Source organism: Lolium rigidum, chromosome 2, assembly GCF_022539505.1.
Source record: "Lolium rigidum isolate FL_2022 chromosome 2, APGP_CSIRO_Lrig_0.1, whole genome shotgun sequence".
Lineage (NCBI taxonomy): Eukaryota > Viridiplantae > Streptophyta > Magnoliopsida > Poales > Poaceae > Lolium > Lolium rigidum.
The window spans coordinates 19,459,967-19,471,009 of NC_061509.1; the positions used below are offsets into that span (position 1 = coordinate 19,459,967).

The 11,043-nt window shown below is 46.1% G+C and overlaps 1 pseudogene; it reads left to right on the top strand.

The window, feature by feature from the left end:
- Window positions 1–921: 921 nt before the first annotated feature.
- LOC124686056 lies at window positions 922–2,972 on the top strand (annotated as a pseudogene).
- Window positions 2,973–11,043: the final 8,071 nt, after the last annotated feature.

Below are 11,043 nucleotides of genomic sequence, written 5' to 3' on the forward strand. Positions count from 1 at the left end.
TGAATATGCATGTATATTTAGTTATCCCTTACCATTCATAGCACATGTATCTTTGCATATACGAAGACTTTTATGGTCAGGATTAGGATTAGTTGATTGTTTCCATGTATATCTTGTATTACGCCTATATATATGAGATATGATGGCACTCATAGTGCTCCATCCAAACCTATTCTATCATGACATCAGAAAAGTGATCCAACGCTTTCGCACCCCTCTTCTACCGCCACCGCTCTAGGGTTTCTCCTCCCCGTCACCGCACGGCCTCTCCCTCAGCCATGACCGACATCGGTGAACTTCCGCACCCCTATTCTACCGCCACCACTCTAGGGTTGCTCCTTCCTGCCACCGCACCGCATCTCCCTCTGCCATGACCAACATCGGCGAGCACACCCATGCTGCACTCTAGGCGCATACCACAGTGACCCAGAGCATCTAATCCCTCATATGCCACACTTGACCTCAAAGGGTCCAACTTCACCAAGTGAAGCAACTTTCTTCATGTCACCGTCACCACGATCGTCCCTCCCGCTGTCGACGGCGGCTGGCTGCGACCTCTACCGTTCTGTGGCGGCTGTGTGGCTCCATCAACCCCTACGCCGTTGAGATGGTCACAGTGGAGACTTCCACAGCCTTCACCCCATGTCGCCCATCACTGTCCTCTTCCGCGACAATCCGTGGGCTACCTCGGCCAGAAATTCCACAACATCAAGCAAGGGGGACAAGTACATCACCACCTAGTGCCTCCAGCATGCCACCGATGTGGTAAATCCAACCCTATTCTATCAGCACGTTTCTTTTTAGCCTCTCCATCGCAGGGGTCGGCCGCCAAGTCGCCTAGATCTACAGTACATTTCCAGTCCCGACCTCCCTACTCCACCCACAGCCGCGTCGATTGCGCCGATGCCAGTGCTGACTGGTGGCCAGGAGCGGCGGGCATAGGCTTGCGGCCAAATCCTCCGTTTGGGCCGCCGCCGGCCATGGAGAAGACGGAGGTCGCGGCGGTGGCGGCGCCTGGCCCCGAAAGGCTAGATTCCGATGGAAACGCGTCGAAGCGGGCAGACTGCGACGAGGCCGACAGCGATCTCATCAGCAAGCTCCCCGACGACATGCTTTCCGCCATCATCTCCCTCCTCCCCACCAAGGACGCCGGCCGCACGCAGGTACTCTCCCGCCGGTGGCGCCCCTGTGGCGCGCCGTGCCTCTCAACCTCGACGCCCGCGCCAAACTCCCCGGAAGTCCAGCACACGCCCACACCGTCCCCGTTTCCGCCGTCTCCACGATCATCTCGCAACATCCTGGCCCCGCCCGGCGGTTCTCGTTCACCGGCTTCCACGCCGGCGACTTCGACGCCGAGATGGAGAGCTGGTTCCGCTCCCGCGCGCTCGACAAACTCGAGGAGCTCCATCTGTGCTGCCACACTAGCATCGATTCATCATCTGGGCTGCCTGAACAGAGCCAACGTCTGCCGCTATCTGTGCTCCGCTCCGCCTCCACCCTCCTCGTTACCAGGATCACCGGTTGCTCTTTTCCTACCGATGTGCCGTCCATGAATTTCCCTGTCCTCGCGCAGCTCACTTTGCTCTACGTTTTAATCCCTGGGGACGTCTTCCACGGCTTGCTCTCTAGCTGCCATGCCTTGGAGAGCTTGTACATGTCCGGAGTTTCTGCTACTACTGGTCGCCTCCGTGTTACCTCGCCGACTCTAAGGAGCATTGCCTTCCATCATTGGCCTAGTGCAAAAGCCGCCCAACAACTGGTCATCCAGGATGCTCCTCACCTTGTGAGGCTACTAATACCTTACGATTCCCAAGATGGTTGTGTGACTATCCGGGTAATCAGCGCACCTAAGCTCGAGATATTGGGCCCTTTTTTTCCCGTCCTCTCCAACCTCATCGTCTCACAGGTAACAGCACCAGCATCCAGGAGGAATCTTGCATTTCGCGCATAATTTTGTTTGTGCTCATTTTTTTTTCTGTTTTCCTCAGGGAATAAGCCCAGTCAGCTCCGCAAACTGGACCCGCAGTGTGAAGGTTTTGGCTCTCAGGTCTTCTGGCTTTGCATTGCACGCAGTTCTTAATATTCTCAGGTGGTTCTCCTCTTTGGAAAAGCTATATGTCATTGTGAGTAACTCGTCTTTGCTCGCTTTAAATGTCTGGTTTGATTGGCATATTTTCTTGTCTAGTTAGCAGCAGCTTTAACAAATGCCTCTTCTTTGTATTTTGCAGTTTCGACCACACAAATACATTGAGATGGATAAGGAGGATGACCCTCTGTATGACCCACTACATCCAATCGAATGCCTTCAGGCCCATTTGAAACTTGTGGTATTCAAGTCATTTGTAGGCAATGAGAAGCAGGTTAACTTTGCCAGGTTCTTTGTTTTGAACGCAAAAGTGGTAAACAGAATTGAATTTGAACTCTTCAAGTACAAGAGTGAATCGGTGGCTTATCAGCACCAGCTGCTACAAGTGGAAAACAGAGCTTCTCGAGGTGCTCAAATTCAATTTAGGAATCAACCAGCTCGTAGTGATCTCGATGCACACAAGCATATCCATGATTTGTCAGTGGCCGACCCCTTCAGACATTGTCAAAATTGGGTTCGTCCCTGAAGATTGCACTGTCTTGTGCTCATTGTGTAGACGTGGTTGATATCTGAAGGTAGCATTATCTTTTGCCTATGCCTGATTTCTTTCTGGTCTGGAGTTCCTATGTAATTCGAGTAACTTATGAAGTCACCCGGGTTAATATCGCAGAAGATGTTTTTTAGATGCAAAATGAGTTGGCTGAAAAGTTCTAATGCATGTGCCTGGAGTGCCCGGGTGCCGGTGTTCTTATCTCCGTGTATTCATGATAACTCTTTGTAATGTTCTCTAAGTGATGTTGCTACCAAAACACATGTTTCTATTGAGAATTGTATTGCCTGTTCTATTATATATATACAAAAGCACAAAAGCTTTTATTTGATGTTCTGTTGAGAGGATATGCACTAACTTTTTGGTGAAGGATACGTGGTTGTCAAGCTAAGCTAGCAGTTTGTAGTTTTGCTAATGATCCTAAGCAGCTGGAACATGCTTCGGTTGTCTACTGGTTGTTCTCTTATTAAAGTTTGTGGTTACTGTAATTGCATCCTTGTACAGTTTTACCAGTATTTTTTTAAAGAGAATCGTATTGTGCTAAGGACTTTAACATAGTGTTTGGCTTTGGCGGAGTTCCTGGTGCATGCTGCTTCTTAACTTGCTTTTTGAACATATTTGTTGGTTGCAAATACAGGTTTTTGCTGCATCTTTATTCGAATTCAGGAGTGATCCTTTTTCTATTGATTACCTTTGACAACATGCACATCCATGATTTGCTGGTACCGGAAACCTTCAACAGCTTGTTTCGTAGAAAGACTTGAGGTTGTTGATGCCTGAAGATTGCATTATCTTTTGCTCCTCTTTTGATGAAAGGGGTTGACGTCTGAAGTTTGCATTGTCTGCTTGCTTTGTAGATGGGGTTCTTGCCCGAAGATTGCATTAACTTTTGCTCCTCTTTTGATGAAAGAGGTTGATTGCTGAAGTTTGCATTCTCTGCTTGCTTTGTGGATGGGGTTCATGCCCGAAGATTGCCTCCAGTCCTTTTAAAGCTATCATGTTACAACTGCAAAAGATATATTTGAATGCAAAAAAAAAAAATACTGCCACAAGTGAATCGGGAGGGAGCTGCTGAAACTCCTCTTACCCTGTGCCACTGTGACTTTCTTCAGCCTAAGCCAGGCTTAATATCCTTTTGACTATAATCAGAGTAAAAAGACAGTATGGTTGCAGCCTGTTTTTTTCCAGTTTCAGTCAGGAAAATGTTCTTATGTTGGTAACTTTTTTGTATTCCTTTTCAGTTATACAGAAGTATGAGAGGTTTAATTCTGGTTGATTTTTTGCTTACATGTAGCATTTTTCTGATGCTTACTAGGAACTATGCTTTTCTAGAGGAAGGAACGATTCTGTAGCTATCCAGGGGTGCTATCAGGTTGAAGTTTTGCCAATGCTGCATTATTCATCATGTATCTGCCTTCGGCTGGAACATGCTTCGGTTGTCTACTGGTTGATCTCTTACTGATGTTTCGAAGAGTGTCGTATCAGGCTAAGTACCTGAAAATAGTGCATGGCTTTGGCACTGGTCCTGGGGTATGTCAGATCCTTAACTTGTTCTCCGCAATCTTTTTTGCCAGAGAAGTAGTATTTCTGAACAGTTTTGTTGCTTGCAAATACAGGTTTTCACTGCATCTTTATCACTGTGTATGAGATATATCCCTACATTCTTAAGTAAAAGAAGCTTGAGATCTATGTCAGCAATTTCGATAGAATTCAGGGTATTTCGTGCTGGGGCATGTGTATATCTTTCCGATGGACATGAAGGAGGGCAAGCTTCGTGGCCTGTTATGGAGCTCTGTTAAGTTAGTATGTAGCAATGAAAATGTTTTCCCAGCCACAACAATTGAAATTGTCTAGTAGTGACTCATACACGCGCAAGATACTTACAATTACATCTTTCAGACGCATGATTAGCACACATTTTGCATGGTGGGCCAAGGAGAATAGTGGTACCGTAGCAAGTATGGATTTATGATAGACACAATTCCTTTTAATATATCTTGTGCCTATAATTGGAGAAGAGTGGTACTCATTGCATGCCAATTGCTAGTTCTCAAGAATTTCATTTGAGAAAATGGAGATGTTCTCAGCACACAAATATATGCTTCTCAATTGTTGGAAACTTAAATCACAACTAGTCCTAATCTTTTCCTCTACATTCCCCTTGATTTTACTACACCTTGCTCAAGGGAGCGGTTGCTGAATTTGTTATTGGTAAATGACTTAGTTGATGATCATGTGCACCAACAACTCATATAAAGTTATGAGAACTTTGATATAATACCTCGCATTATTTTGGGACCTTGACATGAAAAGACATCTTTGATTGCATCGTCAATACCTTTTTTCAATTATATTATATCTTGAGATCAATCAACATAGATTTCAGGCTCTAGCCCTAATCAGACATTACCATTTTTTCTCTCAGAAATACTCAGTAGAACATGGTTTCACATGCACCCAAATTTTAAGAAATCTCAAATATGGTATTTCGAAGTTACAGAAAATTTTCAAACAAATCAAGCTCATAGGTTGAAATGTGCAAAGTTAGATTCGGCCATCCAATCTCTAACAAAAGGGGATCTCATAATCATGAATCTGATCTAGCTCTTACAACTCCCTACAATCTTCGGTACTGGGTGCAGAAGCAATCTCTAGAGTTTTTAGGAAAATAGGAGAGCACTCCCGTCTCCTTTTAAGAAGCCCGCAAGACAATTTGCTTGATTTACAACCATTTGACTAATTTGTTGTTCTGATGGCTACTCCACGAAAAAAGATAGGTGCAGACTCATCCCCTTTTTTGATCCCCAATTGCATCTATTCTATGGCAGAAGTTCAGGACGTTCGTTACAACTAGATGATACCCTGCACGTTGTTGTAGACAATTTGGTCAAAGAAAATAATTGATAGGCTGGAATCAATTAAGCAGAGGACATAGTTTGATATAGGAGTAATTTTTTTTACTGGAGCTTATGTCAATATTCTAAACCAAAGCTACAGACAGTAGACAATGTGACGGTGCAAAACTAAATGCCTCTAAAAATACGGAGAGACAATAAGTGTGAGCTAATTCATAATTGAAGGATATGCATAAATCTGAGCCAAATGAGTACAAATAGTATTTTTTATAAAGATAATGACAATAAGCATCGTTTTAAACGTCGATTATTTTCTCAACAGAAGCTTGTAATGAATAAATAAAAAACTATGCGTGAACCAGATAACTATATTTGCACGGACCAGCATTTGCCAAAAGATAACATAAGATTCATGATGAATATTTGGAGTAAAAAAGATGGAAAAAATAGTGTAGTATGCCCAAAGGAGCCAAACAAAAGCACCAAGAACCGATATACGAACAGCCATAATGTAGCTATAAACTACTCAATAGCTCTATCAGCTTGTGCTTGATGTGGCTACCATGTTCGTTGATCACCGAGGTAAAGGCAACTGACTGGTGCTCTTGTTGGCTACTGCAGCATGCGGCGTCAAATGTTGGTTCATCTGGTTCCTTGCTCTAGCTTGCTGAGAGCCTGAGACTGGGGCTACGATGCTTGGTTGTGCCTTGAAAATGAAGAGGTCTGGTGAGGACCTGATCTGGTCACATAGGGATGGTGTGTCTCCAAACCAACATGAAGTGAGATGAAGAGACTTGGGTATCTGTATAAGTAGAGAACTGATAGATGGAAACATGAGAAGAGGCGTAGTGAAGTAATCAAGACTATATATGGACGATGCTTGGTTTGTCATTGCAGAAAACAAACTTGTTAGTGGATATTAAAGAGAGGCCAAGTAAAACGGTGGGATTAGTGCAAATCTCGGTAGCGTGGTGCTCCTATTTAAAATATAAACATATGGAAAATAACACACAAATGGTGAGGTGGTGGATGACATTGGAGGTTTCACATGACGTGGCATGCTAGGATTGCTTATGGATGTTCGATGAGGTGAACAGCTTTCTATTTAAATATTATAGATTAGAAATGAATTTTTCTTATCTTCATCAATAGATCATGTACTCATGTTTCTTTATTCAATGCAAAATTATGATTCAGGACTCCTAGCCTTCTCCCATGTCTTCAGCGGGCAACACTACCTAAGAGACACTAAAATAGTTTAGATAAATAATTGGGCTAAAGTACACCATGAAGTGTGTCAATTCAGTCAGCATCCTATATCTTTTAATGAAATTCTTTATTTGAAAATATATAAATGAGACTTTCCTATTTGACCTTGAGTTAGATATTTTGCTTCTCTATTTTCTTCCTAATATGGGCATAGGCCCAAGAAAAAGTTTAAGTTCTAACGTCGCATCCCTTCTTAAAGATATTATTTTGCTTATGCGACATTGGAACAACATTGGGCTTAGATCACCAAACTGCACCTAATATTTTCCGCGGCACTCAGGTAGGAGTGTAGAGGGGTATCCTCGACGCCTATGACAACGCCCGCAGATACCGCCGCGTCGGTGCCGGACAAGCCGGCAAGTATTTCTCCAGAACCCCACAACCACAAACCCGTGAAGATCCATGGCCTAGAAGTCTCGCGAGGAATGGAGACCGGAGGTGAGATCTAGGGTCTTCTTGCGGGGCAATAGGCGTCCCCATTCCTAAGTCCAGGCACGCGTCTAGGCTTTTGGACGACGGCTCAACCTATCTAATGAAAATTTGATGAATATTTTGATGAAAATTCGGTTGAGCATATATTGAGCCGAGGTTTGATGAAAATTTTGGATCCACAGCCTCGGTGATGCGGGAGGGAGAGGACGATTGCACATTTGCCGCACATTTTATTTGGGCAGATGGTCCTTTGATCCGCGAGCTTTCTCTCGTCCCTGGGAAAGGGGGGCTTTCGGTGTCCTTTGATCCACCAGCTTTCTCTCGTCCCTGCCCGGTACAGAGCTCTACCGGCGGCACGGCATGCTGACGCATAGCGGCGGTGATGGCGTGAGGCTGATGGGCTAGGGAGGGTGGCTCAGGCACGGTCGCTGAGGGCGTCCTTGTCACGGCGGCCGTGGGCGGCGAATTCGGGGCTCCAGACGGCGACCCAAGCACGGCAACGGCGATGTGGGCCCTCTTCTGCGAGTGGTGCAGGTTAGCACCGCGTACCATCTGCTCAGGCCTATGCCGTCTCGGGCACTCCTCTCGGCTCACGCTCCTTCCTGCGCTTCGATTTGTGCTTCTATGTGGCCTTAATGATCGGTTAATCTTAACTAGAAAGTGATGATACTGGATTGCATTTGCATCTTAACATGTTTGTTCGTGTGAGAGTTGTACGACTGAATCTGCTAGGTATAGTTCATCTACAGCACTGCAGACTTGTTGCAGTTCTCGCTTTGACAATTTACATGGTTATTTTTTTGAGTTTTTAGTACAACTAGCTAAAGTGCCCGTGCGTTGCACCGGGAGAAAAAAAAACTCGAACACTCCCAGTGAATCAACGGTGAAACATGTTAATTCTAAGAAAATTAATATGTAATAACTTTTTTAAACGATAAAAGGTGTCGAAGGATCAGGAAACTGTATTAAAAAGGCGGATGGTACAATTTTATAGAAAGTCCCTAAGCGAATCACGAATATGTAGGCACATGTCCTTGGTTTTTATGAATTGCACCCCAGGATAAATCGCGTCGGCCCGTGAAACACGATCGAGTCCTTGTGCTCTGCCGCTAGGTGCAGTCGTTCCAAACACCGCGGGGGACGAAACCACTTTGGGCATTGGAGACAACGGACTCCAACGTGCCGGTGCTGAAGAAGAACCTTGGATGGCGGACGAACCAACTCGAGATGACCATACTTGAGCGCAGCTGGGCCAAGCCCGTGGCCTAAGATAGCGGCGGCCGCTCGCCGACGGTTAGGATTCGTTGATGAAGTCACACTTTTCGTGGACTCCGGAATCCCCCGATGCCATTTGTAAGATCGACGCCCCAGACCAACAATGTCCTCACCCTCGCCACGACGGCCGACCAAGAGAAAAAGATAACATGTAGGCAACCAAAAGGCCGATGGCCACGCTTGATAAGGGGATTGGCTAACATAGCCAACTCCATCTCCTTCGTTCATGGAAGCAAGAACAAGCTTCTCGTTGATGGAAAGCGAAATTCGCAGACGCAGACCGGCCCAGTAGAAATTTTAGAGAGGGAATGGAAAAAAGGAAGCTCCAAGTTTCGCTCGGGCCTACTAAGTATCTGGGCCTGTCTGGTCTAGCTGGGCCCGACACAGGTCCTAGGGCTAATTTGGAGGTGGTTGGGGATTAGATCCTGCTCTAGAGCGTGAGCACGGTACCAAGCGGTGGTTAACGAGAAGCTTGTTCTTGCTTCCATGGACGAAGGAGATGGAGTTGGCTATGTTAGCCAATCCCCTTAGCCATCGAATGAGAACGACACGATGAGGCGTCTTCACGTATCTCCCCATGATTTCTCTATCTTTCTTATTACCAATCGTCGACCTGTATCGTCTGAGGTGTTAGCCCTCTGCTCTCGCATTTGTGAGATAAGAACAGTGCGATTTTTTTCACTAAAGTAGTGGCAGATGCTATAATTTTGTTGGAAATATTTTACTGACAATGGCTATAATTTTATTTAAAAATATGAGTAGAAACAAAAATAGACGAAACAATGGGGAGAAGTGCTCCTCCCTGTAATGCGTATAACAAATAAACATTGGCACATAAATAAATTCAATAATCGATTGAATTTTCCAAATATATAATTCAATTTTTAAATTTCATTTTCTAGCTTTGAAGCAAAAAATTAAATTTACCAAATATATAATTTAATTGGGACACTGCAAATTGACAAGAACAAAAATTGATGAAAATACCATTAGCTAGCAGTAAACAATGCTACAAACATCCTAGCAGCAAACGACATCAGCTAGCTAGCAAATTGCAAACGGAATAGAGCAGTAGCCCGGCTGATCTTCGAGCTTCGTGCGCGTGCACACACAGCATGGCCGCGGCATGATGGCAGGCCGCTGAGCTGCTCATTGCTCTCACCGACTTGGAGTTGGAGATCGGGTGCAGCGGCTGGAGAAGAAGAATGGAAGCAGTGCGTGTGATTCTCGCCGGCGTGGTGTTCTCCTCGTGATTTTTTCCTTCCCCAGCCCGAATCTCTCTGCATCTACTTTCCCAAATCAACCATGCCATGTCTAAGAGAAAGTCAACCAGGCCAGATCCGACGAGCCCCTCCCAAATTCGTCTTCTCCATGAGGTCCGATCGCCAGACTACCGGTACACACCTCACATCAGACCCACGCCCCCGCGCTCTCCCCTCCAACGGTAGGTGAGCCGCCAACTCCTCCGACAGTCCGACCCCCGGTCACCCTTCTCTATCCTCCGTGTACATCACTGCTTGGAAAATTCGGCGAGCCGGCGCTGCCCCGTTCCGATTCCTCACGGCCAGGTCATCCCTGCCTCTTCGCCCATCTATCATGGCCAAGACCGATGGGATTCCGGCCAAGAATTGTCGCACGCTCCTGCCCTACCACCTAGAGAGACCACCAGCCGATCTTCGGCGCGAGGACACCTCCGGCATGAAGACGCCGTCCTAGAGCACCGCCGAAGATGTGGCCCACATCCCTGTCCGTCCTAGGCTTCGGCGGCGCCAGATCGAGCCGGTCTCCTCCGCGCGCCCGCTTGTCCTGTCGGGCGGAAGCTCCTCCACGGGAGTTCGGCATGAGCTATTCCATCGGGTCTGAGGGTCAACCAACCGGTACGTGCCAGGTGCAGTATAAAGGGATTTGGTGGGAGGGCAAAACGGTCCATAAAAAAGCGTTGACGAAAATTTTGGCAGAAACCAACGGACCAAACCACGGAAACGTTAGCTCCTTTATTATTAGGTATATATATAGATATAGATTTAGAGAATTGCTACGAGACATCATTATTTTCCGGTGTTTGCCAAAACACACCGCTGAAATGTGTCTTTGCCCATTACCATTATAATTCACGGTATGTTTCCGAAACACACCATATAACCCAAAAAGGAAAAGTTTGCTTTTTTTTCTGCTTAGGATAATCATCCAGTCCGATCTAGATTGTTTTTTTGGTACTTTAAATTTTGGCCCAGCCGTCTTTAGCTTTAACGGTTTTTTCAGGACCCTAGTTAGTATGTAGGTATGAGTTTGTAATGCAAATTCTCAAAAAAAAAAAAAATGAGTTTGTAATGCAAAAATTTACCCAGGCCGTGTCGCCATCCATGGCTGCCGGCAGATCATTGTCCAACGTGAGGGTGCTGGCGAGAGCGGCCGAGGGTGCAGGTGAAGGCCCTGGGCGGCGCGCCACCTGCGTCTCTTCGATCGGTCGTGGATTGTGCGGACGTGAAACGGGAATGATGCGGGGAGAGAAATGTCGTCAGGAACTACGTACGCCTGCTCGCCGGAGATGAGAAACAGATACACGATGGGCGGCT